Raw genomic sequence first — 13,465 nt, 5'->3', positions numbered from 1 at the left:
GTCAACACTGGATGAAAGAGGGAGTTTTTTGTTGTGTACAAAAACGGTACTACAAATAGTTAGCTGGATTTAACTCATTGAGAATGAACTGGCATTGTGAAAATGTCTCTTATTATTTACTTTTATGCTCGAAAATAATGAATCAAACTCAGTATTGGCAGATAATAAACATTAAAATACTCCGATACATCTGGGGCAAAAAGAAGAAGGTGATTTTAGAGTTATTTTCCTTGGCATAATGAACTTGCATCAGACCCACGGCTATGCACCCAACTGTGCCGCCCTGCCAGCATACGACACATCTGGTCCTGCCAGCTTTCTGCTAGCTGGAATAATGAATATATTGGCAGTAATTCTTAATATTTTTTATCTTATAATATGCCCATGGGATGTATGCTGTAACGCTTGTACCATGGATGCATTTACGTCTCTGTTACCAAACAACCAGCTATTGGTCAGTAGCTAAATGGAGTTTAATGAAGTATTAGGTGTAGGCTACTTACTAACGCATGGGGGAAAGGCACAACCTCTTAAACATCTGTGGTCCGTTTTGGAGGTCCTTGACATGAATAAGGTTGAGATTGCGCTCAAAATCCCAAGAGTGCTGAATTCTTGTGGCTTCCATGTATGTCCATTGCTCACTTTAAGCTCCAATGGGAACTTGGGAAGCAGCGCAAAAAGTAAGAAAGTAGTTATAGTACTCCTATTCATTATATTGTCATTGTTTAACACATGCCATTTAGCTTTACTTTTGTGTGGCACTTTGTAGGCGGATGCTTTACTGGCGTCCTTTGATAACTCGGCGGTTGCATTCAGTGCCGTTGCACCTCGTAGCTTTCACTTCTTATCGATGAGAGTTCTTTGTTTTGTTACTTCCTCATTGTGTAGGTGCAGCAGGTAGAAGCTGGCCGGAGCAGGTGGCTGTAGCTGTGTTGTAAAGTGCATCTTTAAACAGAAGACAGGAGGCAATGTGAGGCTATTGGACAGCACTACTCCTTTGAAGTCAGTGTGGTGACCGTAGGAATAGTTCTCCACATATTCCTGAAGAATATACTGTACAAGAGAATGAATGTAGTTTCATTTCTAAGCATGCGAGAGCTGCGGCGTGAACACTCAGTACCATCAGAGTACCAAGTTTCTCTCTCAAGCTTATGACATCAAGATGAAAAAAAAAAAAAGAATCAAGCATTCAACACGTACTTGTTGGGAGGCTCGGGTGCCAGAACATTCTGGCCTCACAAATGAGGATAGAGGGGTATTGCGAAACGCTTACACAAGAGCTGTCGGGTGTTAATGTCCATCCTGCGTCCATGATACTGCACAGGTCATGATTTGCATTTAATGATTATTGACTCTGAAACAGACAGATCCATAACAAAGCTCATAGCTTGGGTAAATGTGACATGAAGAACGCTCTAGAAAACAGCGCTGTTTCAATAGAATCATAATGCAGACGACAGAAGGGACAAGACAGCTCGATGGAGCACAAACAACAGCTCACTGTTGGAGAATGATTGGGGTTTTCTCCTGGCTAACTGAGCCGAGCAGTCTGTACAGCAGCTTACAATATCAAAGTCGTAAAACCTGGGCTTTAAAAGACTCCAGAGGCTGTGCCATACAAGGTAGCGAGCAGTGCAACTGTAACTCAGAGCCAGCTGAGAAAGAAAGGTTATTGTGAGGGGAGATAGTTTACAAACTGACCGACGGCACGAAACCACGACTGAGAATCCCTCAACCACATTGTTAGCAAAGAGCAACGGGCAACCCAATCAGTAAAGATGGTGGGAGGAGTGTGGTAGAAGAACATCCGCACAATCTGACACTCTGCTCATCAAACTGACGGCTCATCAATCCGACAAATTGTGGGTCAGAGGTAATCTGAGGAAAATTGTATCTAATCATGCTCCATCAGTGGCTCCAAATCAGAACATTGACAGCAGGAAGAGGAAGTGCCATAACTGTCGCTCCTTATTTGAGCTAAACAAAATTAAATGAATTACTGGGGCGGAAAACAAATTAATTCAACCACTTATTTTTAGTGCGGACAAAACAAAGGGGGGATGATTGCACCAACAGGACTTACGCCTGGTCTAAATCAGTCGTAACTTATCGCAACCTAATCGTTACAACGGTTGCACCGTCTAGGCTTAAGCCTTCTTCTCACTAAGAACAGGTGTAAAACTTACGCCTGGTCAGGATGCAGGCATCAAGTAATAATCTGAGTCTCAAACAATCATTTATTGTATCATGGACGTAGCCAGCAATGAGATCACTGGGGTCTGGATTTGGGTTTAAAAGCAGGGAACAGGATTGCAACCAACCTAAAGTCCATTCTGAAGACTGGGCTTAGTAAAAAACAGTTTGTGCAACCTGCAGTATAAGTGGGTCAAGTGATATGATGCTTCCATTTTTCATCTGGAGGTAAAAATAATCTCTAAAGAGCGGACTGAGCCGGCTGCTTGACAAAGCTGTGTAGATACAGAGAACAATAAAACCCTATTAGGTGATTTCCAGAGCCTTGTGGATGGAGGCGTTGGTCATTATTGATTTAGATGTTTCAGGTACTGGAGATGCTCCCCCAATGTACCATGAAAATATGAGCAAGCTACAGTTTGAGCCACACCTTTTAGGTTTCATCTACTAGATGTCAAGGCACCCGAATTGTTTTGGAGTATGCCGTATGGGAACCACCCAGGCAGATGTTTTGGTGAAAAGGCGTAAAAGGAAAACATAGAAATGCCAAAGTCAACGTTGTGAGGTTTGAGCCGAGCAGCTTCCTGCTGTGAGGTGACAGTGCTAACCTCTGATCCACCGGGCTACTGTTTAGGCAGCTGATGGCGAGTAGGTTTGAATAATTATCACCCTAAAGACGGGATGACACCGACTCTTGTCGGCTTTTGTTTCTACAAAGACACGATGTATGTTAAGAAGAGAAAGACAGGGATATAAATTATGTTTTGGGAGGAGCCAGGGGTAAAAAGATGGGCCCTTTCCCTATATTGTCAAACCAACTTGAGTGCAACGCTGTTATAAGCACCAGGTGTGCCACATCTGGATCCTTTATACGAGCCTTATATGAAGAAGTTTCTTTTCTAACAGCTTTACAGTCACACTTTCATCTGGATTTGATGTTCCTTCTCTCTGAGCGTGGAGCTTCCGCGCTCAGCTCGCTTGCCTTATTAGCAGCTTCAATCTACAGCCTGTCCCAGCTAGCCGAGCATGTTATTGGCAATTTAGGAAAACCGTTCATAAAATGGAGCATGGGTTTTGTAATGGCAGTGGAAAACATTGGCAGATCTGTTTTGATGTTTTTACTGATTGCTCTTGATAAAGTTAATGGTCCATTTTACAAATGCATTATGTGAGAAAGAGTGGAACGGCGACAGATACACAGTCCATTACAACACTTGTCAGAGCTCTCCAGCCTACTTAAACTGCTTTTCAACCAAGCCTCCTAACACTTCTTTTATTTAGAGGTCGCTTGTATAGTTGAACTGAGAGGATTTTACTCAACAAATGTTTCTGCTTTCACAGCTTCTTTTGCCATAAAATACCGGTCAAAAGAGAGAGGGGGGGGCCCCGACCGGTTAAAATCACTGTAGCAGTCCGGAGCTGGGAACCACTTTCTTTCAACACTATTGATGTGTAATCACGTTCCATGGAGGCAGAGAGCGGTCTGAATTTCAGGTGATTTAAATGACTAGTTCTTTGGACTGCAAAGTTACAGTAATCAGTGAAATCAGTGACTGTAGCTTTGCCACTTCATGGCATATGATTGTGATGCCGCTGGGCATAACATGTTGGAACTACTTTCAAAAAGTCACTGGTTTATAAACCTGGAGCAGAGCTTCCTAAATTCATTTGCTGTGACCCATTTCTTTCCTGCTGTTAGACGTAAAGAAATACAGAGAATGACTGGACCCCTCCTGTCTCCCTGTTCAGGTTGAGAGAAAGTATTCTGGGGTTGGTTTCCTAATCATAGGCGATACTGTAGTGCTGATACTGTGGCCTGGAAAGCAAACAGCTGACAAAGACATCCGTGGCATGCAGAGACACGGTGGGAGCCCCATTGTTGTACTGTGTGTGTGCGGCGAACGGACAACTCCATAGGCTCGGTTCACTCGGGGCCTCCTCAGTCGGACTGTTGTAGGTGGACTAGCGTGTTTTATCAAGGTGCCATCTGTATGTCTACATGAGGGCTCTCCGCCACCATCTGTGTGTTGATATCACACCGAGTTCTGTCCTCTACTGCGACTGCCGTCTGAGCACCGGAGGCAGGGCCAGACAAGCAGGTGCAACTATGGTGAGCTTGGCTTTCTGAGAGGGAAACTGAGCTTTCTCCCTCAAAAAACATGTGGCTTCTTTCATTCTATTACAGGGATCATTACACAAAAACAACAAAACTAGATCATTGTCAATACAAGTACAGTACAAGTCTGAAAGTCAACCAGTTAAGAGGATTAGAAAATAATCTTAAAAACATGTTTCACAAAAAAAAGGGGTAAAACGAGGCACTGACTGTATGGAAAACTATAAAAATGGGCTGATTCTCATTTTACAACAATGTGGTGGTGGGTCTGAAATGGTGGGAATATTCCCAAGAATGAAAGAAAAACAAGCAGACTTGTTATACAGTCAAGTAGGTATTTGTGCCTCTTTTCAAAAGCAGAGCCTGAGCTTCGACAAAATAACTGTGCACCTCCCAGTTTGTCTGAGCCGCGGACTTTGAAGAGAGCTCAAGTTGCAAACGAGCAACGACAGCGAACCTAATCCTCCTGTGTTCCTCTGAGGGTTAAATAATAGCAATTACCCTCGGGAATGTTACCTGCACAAATAAGGTGAGTCGGGGAAACTTACATTTACTACCATCACTTTTTAATGTGGGCTCGCATTCGACAATAATGTCAGAAACCAATGTCCTCACACAGATTTCATGTGCTGTCAAACGCTGAACTCGTCCACTGTCAGAGGATCTGCTATGCATTGCAAATCTCAAGCATGTTTAACACAAAGGGGACTTGCTCGGTACCAGCAGGGCCCCGACCTTCTCAGAGCAGGATGGCAATATTCTATTTCTATTTGACTTTTGCTGCCTGCATGGAACTGCCACAAACCAGTTAGCCCTTATTTAGTTTGACTCACAATTCTGTAGTGCAGTGTGAGACATGGTTCCAAGAACTGTTCCGATCAGCATGAAAGTAACTCTGCATCACAGTATCAGTTACATGCCTCAATTATGAGTAGAAATATGAATGGTATAAGTTCAGCCCTCCCTAGCCGAACACGTTCTTTGACAGCTTGAAACCTGCTGACTGAAAGACATTGACTAAGGGCCTGTTCAGACCCAGCATCAACATGCGTCTTCGGGGATCCGTTCACAAGTAGACAAGCTCTAAGTTCAGGTGTGAATGCACCCAAGACACATTGAGATCTGATCCATAGCATCACATTCGGAGGTGGTCTAGGATGCATTAGGCCAAAGCCTTTTAGCAGTGTGTACGTTAATGTGTCCATAGCCGACGATAGAAGGACCACCTACTCAACTGAAGTGTGTGTGTGTGTGTGTGTGTGTGTGTGTGTGTGTGTGTGTGTGTGTGTGTGTGTGTGTGTGTGTGTGTTACTCGAGCAAGGTGATCCACAACAACTTGGGTTACTTTGCGCCTATACTTCAGGAAGGTAATAAAATAACCGCAAACGCTTCGTCAATCCCACATTGTAACTGCAGCAGCAAATACTTTGCGAGTTGCTACAAGCGCTAACTGAAGGTCCGTCTCCTGGAGCTGCCACCCGCTCTCCTGCTGGCAAAGAAGTCTCCCGACAACGGGGAGAACAACAGGAGAAGGATTTAATCCAATAAGCAAACTATCAAAACATACAAGGACTGCAGTTCTGTGGATCTGGACTCTATAGCTCTTCCTCAACAACAGGACGATTTCATGACACACTCAACACCAATCAGAGTCAGATCAGCTCATACTGCAAAGTCCTCCACTCCTTAGCATCAATGTGAGCACAATTGTTGCTTGCTTGTGCCCCATTGTGGCTTTATTAACCCTCTTAAAAAAGATGGCGAGAAATGCATTTGCAGAAAGAAATCAGTTGCATTGGTTGACGTAAAGTGCTGTGGAAATTATAGTACTTGACCCAAGTCAAAACTGTGTACCATGATTATTATCATCATATTCTCAAATCTTTAAAACCAATTTAGCTAGCCATTGATTTCGCATTAAACATGTGCTGTTGCCTCAGCGAGTGAAACCATATTTTTCATGTTGGGGCTACAAATTAATAGCAAACGCTTTGAGAAGCTTTTAGGTGGAGGTTCATCATCATTACTGGGGATAGTGCATGTGTGTGTTTGTATGTGAGAGACAGAGAGGGCTGGACTTGACCTCACTGCTGCAGGGCAGCCAATAATAACAAGTCATTCTTTACAAGTCAGACCTGCACTCCCTCTGGATGATTCTGCACAGCTTTGACGGATCTCACAGATGTGTTTCTTTTGGTGTACAGGATATTGTATCTCTTGTAGGATGGGCATGTTTCTCTTATCTAAGAAGCAGCTATTTAAGGATACAGTACATAAACATATAAGTACACAGCGGCAGTTATGCAAGCAGGGCAAAGCAGAATGTCGGGAATCACCGAATCAATACGCTCTCTAATGGACACTGGGGTCTGCTACCGTCTATACAGTGCAACTCTACAAGTCTCATCAGCAGCAACATGCATGAAGAGCTAGATAAAGAAGAAATGAATAAAAAGCTCCACAAAACCTGTGTGTAAAAGTGTCGGTAAGTGGATTACTGCTGTGAACACCGCATTCCTTCCTGTCACATCTCCCTTCTATTCTCCTAAAATAACATTTCTAGGGGAATATTCAAAGCACGTTCGAAAGAAGCCTCAGTCTGTTTAGCACAGCTGTACTTTGTTTTTGTTTTTTAAACAAATTTGAAGAACTGTGGAAATATACACTGTACGTTATGTCACCGTTTTCCAGCTAACCTCAAAATGTCAACCGTTGCATCATTTTGTCTGCTGTTACTGGAGCAATCTGAATGTCAAATGTTTACAATATGAGATTCAATGTCATGATCTAAAAACATTTTCATAGCACTGGCTGCCCTCGGGACAGGAGCTTGCAGAAACATGTTCAGTTCTTCACTGTACACGCAAGAAAGAAGTTCAAAAACATATTCAGCACACTCCCCTCCAAAGCCCTTCGATCCCTTTATAGACATTGTAAAAAAAGCTGAAGTAACATCCTGACATAGACACTTTCAAAGCCAAGACTCGTCCCGAGTAATCAGTCTATTGAAACCAAACAGGTTTTAATCTCTTTCAGAATAACATCCGACATGCCTACAGGATGCAAATAAATGCCGTCTGTCAACTGGAAGCCTTTACAAAAGCAAACAAGTGTGAAGCCGGCTGTTTTTACTGGAGGTGTAGCAGTGACAGCTGGGGAAGTGTTAACACGGTCAGAGACAAGATGCACCAAATGGATCCTCTCCAACATATTTACTAGATCACACTCCCTCTCATGAAGTGATGCATCACATAAATGTGCAGCACTCTCATGGAATACAAACATGCCAGGAAAACACCCCAAATGACGATCCTTCACCTTCAAAAAGAAAATTGAATGGTGTCATGAATTATGCAGTAATGTTGGGAAGAGTAAACAGATAGATACTGTGCGTATGGGTACAAAAACGCACACCATAGTCAACCTCTGTAGCTTTACGTGCATTCATTAATTTGTGATGGACCAACTGAGGAGAATCGACCCATAGTTTCACTAAAAATGGAAACCCTGTCTTTCGCGAGACATCATGGGCGTGTCTCGTGTCTTTAGGTGCACATGAGATCCCTCAGTGAGCAGTGGGAGAAATACTCACATTTAAGCCTGAGATGGGTAAACACACATGCTTCTAATTAATACACTAAATGGGAATATAAGTGAGGAATAACAAAAGATCCAACCTTTTAAATATGAAACGTGCAAAACGTGTGAGGGGTATTAGCCTGTATGACATTTCTAACATATATGTTAATGAGGTATGCAACTGCTAACATGTTGAGAAAGAAAAAAAACTGTTTATAAATGTTGCAGGAAAACTCACTGACAGGTAAATGTGCTCAAACAACACCTGAAACAAACCACATCACACACTCACCTGTCTGTGGGCTGCTAACGTTATCACCCGGTGATGTCAAACGGGGACAACTCCGGTGTCAAACGTAACGCGTGTGTGTGTGTGAGAGAGAGAGAGAGAGAGAGAGAGAGAGAGAACGGTGGGTGGTCGGTGACGCCGAATGCTGACAGAGCCGAAGTTTTACACCGAAAAACAAAGGAGGAGAAGAAGAAGAAGAAAAAAAAGCCGGGTGTTGTACGGTGGCCTCGGTCGAACGTTCGCTAAAATAAGTCCCGTTTCATATTGTCGGTTACTCCGTCCCCCCGTGTGTGTTGTTCGGTCCTCTTGATAGTTAAAGCGTGCCTCTCCTCGTCTCTGTGTGTGAGCAGCAACACACACCGGCTGAGTAATTCAACACACTGAATGGTGGGAGGAGTGTGTGTCTGTCTTTTTATCTCCAGCCCTCCTGTACAGTGGGAGAGCGTCACCAAGCTGACTTTGTGGGCACGCTGAGAGTAACCGTTGGTCCGTTTTACTGTCCCGTTGCTTCGCCTTAAAGCCGTCCACGTCCTTTAAATCTGTCGGAATTACCAACATTTAGATTTAGAATTAAAATGTGTTCACGAGGTCTCAAATGTCTTTGTGATAATTTGTTGTCAGTGCACCCGTAGTGAGGAAAAAAAGATCCATGAATGGACCACTAAAACAATCATTATCGGGGTCCTTCGTTGGCCGATCGTTCGTAAGCAAAAATTCCGATGTTACTTGAACGTAGCATCGTGTGAATAAATTTGCAACCTGAACGTGAGCATAAAAAAACATTTTATCACTCTGTTCATTATGATAAAAGCATACCCATTAGGCTTCACTTTGCTGATAGTGAGAGATAGTAAAGAAAATGCAGTTGTGCTATTTGACGCATGGAAAAGATTAAAAGTCATGAAGAAAATCTGCTAGGTTTATTCATATCAAATCCAATCCTGTTCTTATCACTTCTGTTTTTTTATCTGATATCCTCATTTTCTGTGATTGTTTGTCCACTTTAACAAGAGGTGAAGTCTACTTTCCAGTATCATTGTAGACCATCGTGTCTGATCAAAATGAACTCTTCAAATAAGTCTCAGGCATCCACAAGGCAAATAAACAAAGTAAACAAAGTAAATGTGGCACACCCTAAAATGTGACCACATTGATGTTAATGTATGATTTAATTTGTCACTGTTTATTTTGAACGATTTAATATGTGGAACATGATTTTAGGGATTGAAGTAATAATTACAGAGTGTAATCTAAACATATGGACATAAACATACTGTAAATTGTAACATAAACAATCAAAACACCAAATGTCACACAGCCCTTTGTGTGTTTTCCAGGTTCAGACTTCGTCACCTTTGATCACATTGACACGTACCAGATGACTCATCGAACAAAACACATTTATGGATTTCTGCCACAAGAACACCATCTGAAGTCATAATCAGAGACAGCATGTAACGTCCGAAGTGCCTCGTCGACCAATCGAGACACACTGTGACTCATGGTATTCATCCTGATTTGTCCTGATAGCTGTATAACACAGGGCCACTAATAGGGCCACAGTGTTGATGGATGATGTCAGATGTTGACTTCTTGTATGGGGGGAATTTCCACACAAAATATATTTGTTTTGGTATCAACACTGATATCAAAAACTACATTGAACCACATTTTAACCTCAATTTAACATGTCAAATACCAAGAAACCCATTGCACTGACTGAATACATGCAATGTAACCCCTAAATTGGAAATCCAAACAGTGCTGTTCTGTCTACAAGTTTTAATTAAACATTGAAAAACATGTTTAATTACAATGACTCTTGATTAGATGGACTGATTCTCCTGTAGATCATTACTCAAAAGGTGAGAACCAAAGCAGAGCGATCGACGACCAACTGTCACTAATCATTAAAGTGCATTTATTATATACCGTTTAAGGTGATATGTTTAGTTAACTGTTTATTCAATACATTCCTGTTATTCTCGTGTCATCAGATCCGAGACAATGACCGGTATAGTCAGCAGGTCTCTGGTGTGTGAAATGACTCATCAGCTGACACAGATACAGTGTTTGGAGCGTTCAACCATTTTCAGATCAGTAGTCCATTAAGACGATTTCTATTTATGTGTCAAGTTGAGGAGGAGTTGGGCTTAAAAGGAGCATCAGAATTATCACCAAGGAAACATGCAGTGATGTTGCCAAGTACATTAGCATCATATTGATGGAAATGAGGAGTTTGTGTGCGTGGATGTGTATCTATCTTGAGACCTGCTACCTGAGACTATATTCAGATTAAAACAGCACTTTGACCACATCTTAATATTCTTAGCATTTAACATAACTTCAAAGCAAATAACTAGATGTTGAGATTATGTCACCTCACATCCCTGCAACCACTCAAAGCAACACACACACACACACACACACCTTGACATTGTCTCTCCGAGAGCATCTCTACAGGTGGGGAAGCAAGGGAACTGTTCCTCTCAGGACTATTTCCTGTGTGGCATATCCCCGTTTGATGTGGCAGACCCGGGCCTCCACAGGCAGGCGTTAGGCAACAGCTCCAGCTGCTGCGCTTCGTTATGATCTCCACCCATTTTTTAAAATGCCACCCAGAATCCACAGGCAGGAAGGGGTAGGACGGCAGGTAGGGGTCTCCCTCAGCAGGTGGTGTTTACAGCAGGGCGGAGGGTTTGTGACTGAAAAGGGCACAGGGCACAGAACGTGACTGGTGCAGGAGAGAGGGGGAAATAATGAAATAAATGCCAATTCAGCAGCTTGTTATGATGCTGAAGGTCTGCTGGAATTTCAGAGGCCTCACTGCACTGGAACAGAAACTTAATATAACAGATCTCTGTGGGGAGTCAGTATGAAATGAATTACTTTGATATTAAACACTTTGTCCAATATATGTGACAACTATCCCACAGGTAGAAGCCAGAGACAAATGCTAATTTTCAGGCACAGAGTATTTTGATTTAAAATTTCATTACTTTTGCCACACTGGACATATGAAAATAGAGACATGTGTCAGTGGGCGCTGAACAGAAAGTGGAGGTCAGTGTGGCTCGAACTCCTTTTATTGAATATCAAACGATATTTTATTTGGTTTGTTTGATCCCCATCTAGTGGTTGTTTGTCCACAATGCAATGCCACAGCTAATACAAATATCTACAGTGTCTGAACTGAAAATGATTTCCACTGGTTCTTGTAATTCTGGAGACATTCAGGGTTTATAGAGCCTAAGAGCCTGAGGCTTGGTGTATGTCTTTACTTTCTGTGCAAAAAATCTTCCTTTTGCACATTTTTCCCAAGCACATAGTGGAAAATAATACAAAAGTCCATCAACTAAAGATACAATTAAAACATCTCTAGCCTAAAAGAAAGAATACAAACCTGAGTATAACCTTAATTAATTACTACAAAGAAAACTTTGATAGCGTTGGATGAAGTTTTCAAACTTTTCCCACTAGGGGGCATGTTCGGTCAGTATTTAAACCATTAGAGTGCTGCTGCCTTTACTTCATAAAGCTAGATTCAGTACAGACTGTTACTCTGCTAAAAAATGAAAAAAAAAAAATGACAATTTGTTATTTTTTCAAGAAAGATTTTAAACATGTGATCAACTTTGCTATGCTAATAATGTGATAGAATATTAATTTGCCCCAAAAAAATTATGAATTTCATATTTTCAATACATTTAAAATCAGACACATCAACATCAATATCAGAGTAACTTAATATATGATTAATTAACTTAAAGATGAACTGTTTGGTTACAGAATAAAGACAGTGGTATGATAATAATACTTTTTTTTGGAGTACAAGATTGTTTTTAGGGAGCAGTACTTGAACTGTTTTAGATGTAGCAGTGTTTATATTCCATGTAAAGCAGCAGTTACAACACTGCAAATTATGTCTTCAAAAATCCGGTCTGGTTCATTGTTACCTCACCACAGCGAATGTGAGTCTGGTTTAGATTGACGGAGCACAGATTACAAACTGTACATGATCCTGCAGCTTTCTGCGCTCATAGACACAAAACTTCAGAAAGTTACATCATACAGCAAAGCTGAAATCATTCCCCAGTCTTGCGTCATGGTCCTCTTAGCAGCTGTGCTCTGCTTCCTTCAGAGGAGTCTTTGTGTCCAACATTTCCCTCAGTGCGTAGTCAGTGACAGAATGGCACGATCACCACCAACAAAGACAGATGTTTAACATATATAATCTATAAAACAGTAAGAAAACTTATTTTTTCCTCCTCAAGGTTGATACATTTTGTTCAGTAAACAACAATATTGCAGCCCATCTGGAAAGTATATCAGAGAGGAAACCAAACACGGATCCGTCTAGAGATAAGCAGAAAGAGAGGTGTTTAGAAATCCCCTAAACAGTTGCAACAGGCTGCCAAAATCCTGTTAGTCTTATTGTTTGAAGGACTAACACAGATGGTAAAACAGGAGAGTGACTGAACTTTTAGACATATACTGTCTGTTGTCTTCTACTGTAGTCACTTTAACAACAAGGCAGCCGCATGAACAACTAACTTGATAAGCAACAATCGCTTTCAGCTTATACAAATAATAATGATTACCTAACTTTTACCCAGTCAATACTTTTTAAAATATTGATAATCCTGTTTGTAAAAGTGTTAGTATTCTGCCAACCATTGACATTATCATTAAAATCCAAATGGAAATGATAAGAAAACCTGCAAGCACAAACTTATTGATCAATTCTCTTTTAGCAACACTAAGAGAGCCACAGCTGAGGATGCTGGTGGCCAGATGTTGAGTGGGCTACTGTCCTCAAATAGCAATTAATTGCTGCAGTTGTGTGAGAGTCGCTCCTCCCTCCGAGGTCTGTTAATCCTGCTCTTGGTTCATGACTTTACTTTATTCTCATTAAAAGCAATCTTCTCACTGTCTTGATTGGTGGTTACATATTGCGTCATATAGTTTTCTCATTAGTCTGCTTTGAGATTGTGCACTTTTACAAAATGAGTCCCATCCTTATCGTACAAATACACAGTCTTCCTTCTTTTTTTTTAAATGTTCTGCCCCTGTGAGCATCTTTTCTTTCCGCTTTAATGGATTGGACCTTCCAGGCCTTTACTCGAGGGAAACCAAGACAGGATTGCTATTTTAAGATGGAATGTGTGCATTAGAAGACTTGTTTGACAGAGAAGTTAACTTCACTCTGCACATACTGCTGAGGAATTTTAGTGTCAACTGTTGATCCAGAGGCCTCTTCAAAGGGACAAACCAAACACCCCGCGAGG

The 13,465-nt window shown here is 41.6% G+C and overlaps 1 protein-coding gene across 4 annotated transcripts in view; it reads right to left on the bottom strand.

The window, feature by feature from the left end:
* gdpd5b (glycerophosphodiester phosphodiesterase domain containing 5b) overlaps positions 1-8,594 on the bottom strand; it is a 36,528-nt gene extending 27,934 nt beyond the window's left edge. For all 4 annotated transcript variants that reach the window (XR_004213195.1, XM_031860674.1, XM_031860675.1 and 1 more), the window contains exon 1: positions 8,181-8,594. The gene's annotated coding sequence lies outside the window, so the exon portion shown is untranslated. The remainder of the gene's footprint in view (positions 1-8,180) is intronic.
* Between the last annotated feature and the right edge of the window lie 4,871 nt (positions 8,595-13,465).

The sequence above is a fragment of the Anarrhichthys ocellatus genome, unplaced genomic scaffold, assembly GCF_004355925.1.
Source record: "Anarrhichthys ocellatus isolate YVR2014 unplaced genomic scaffold, GSC_Weel_1.0 scaffold24, whole genome shotgun sequence".
NCBI classification, from domain to species: Eukaryota; Metazoa; Chordata; class Actinopteri; order Perciformes; family Anarhichadidae; genus Anarrhichthys; species Anarrhichthys ocellatus.
Note: the sequence above shows the minus strand (reverse complement) of the source record. Positions and strands in the feature narration are given on the sequence as shown.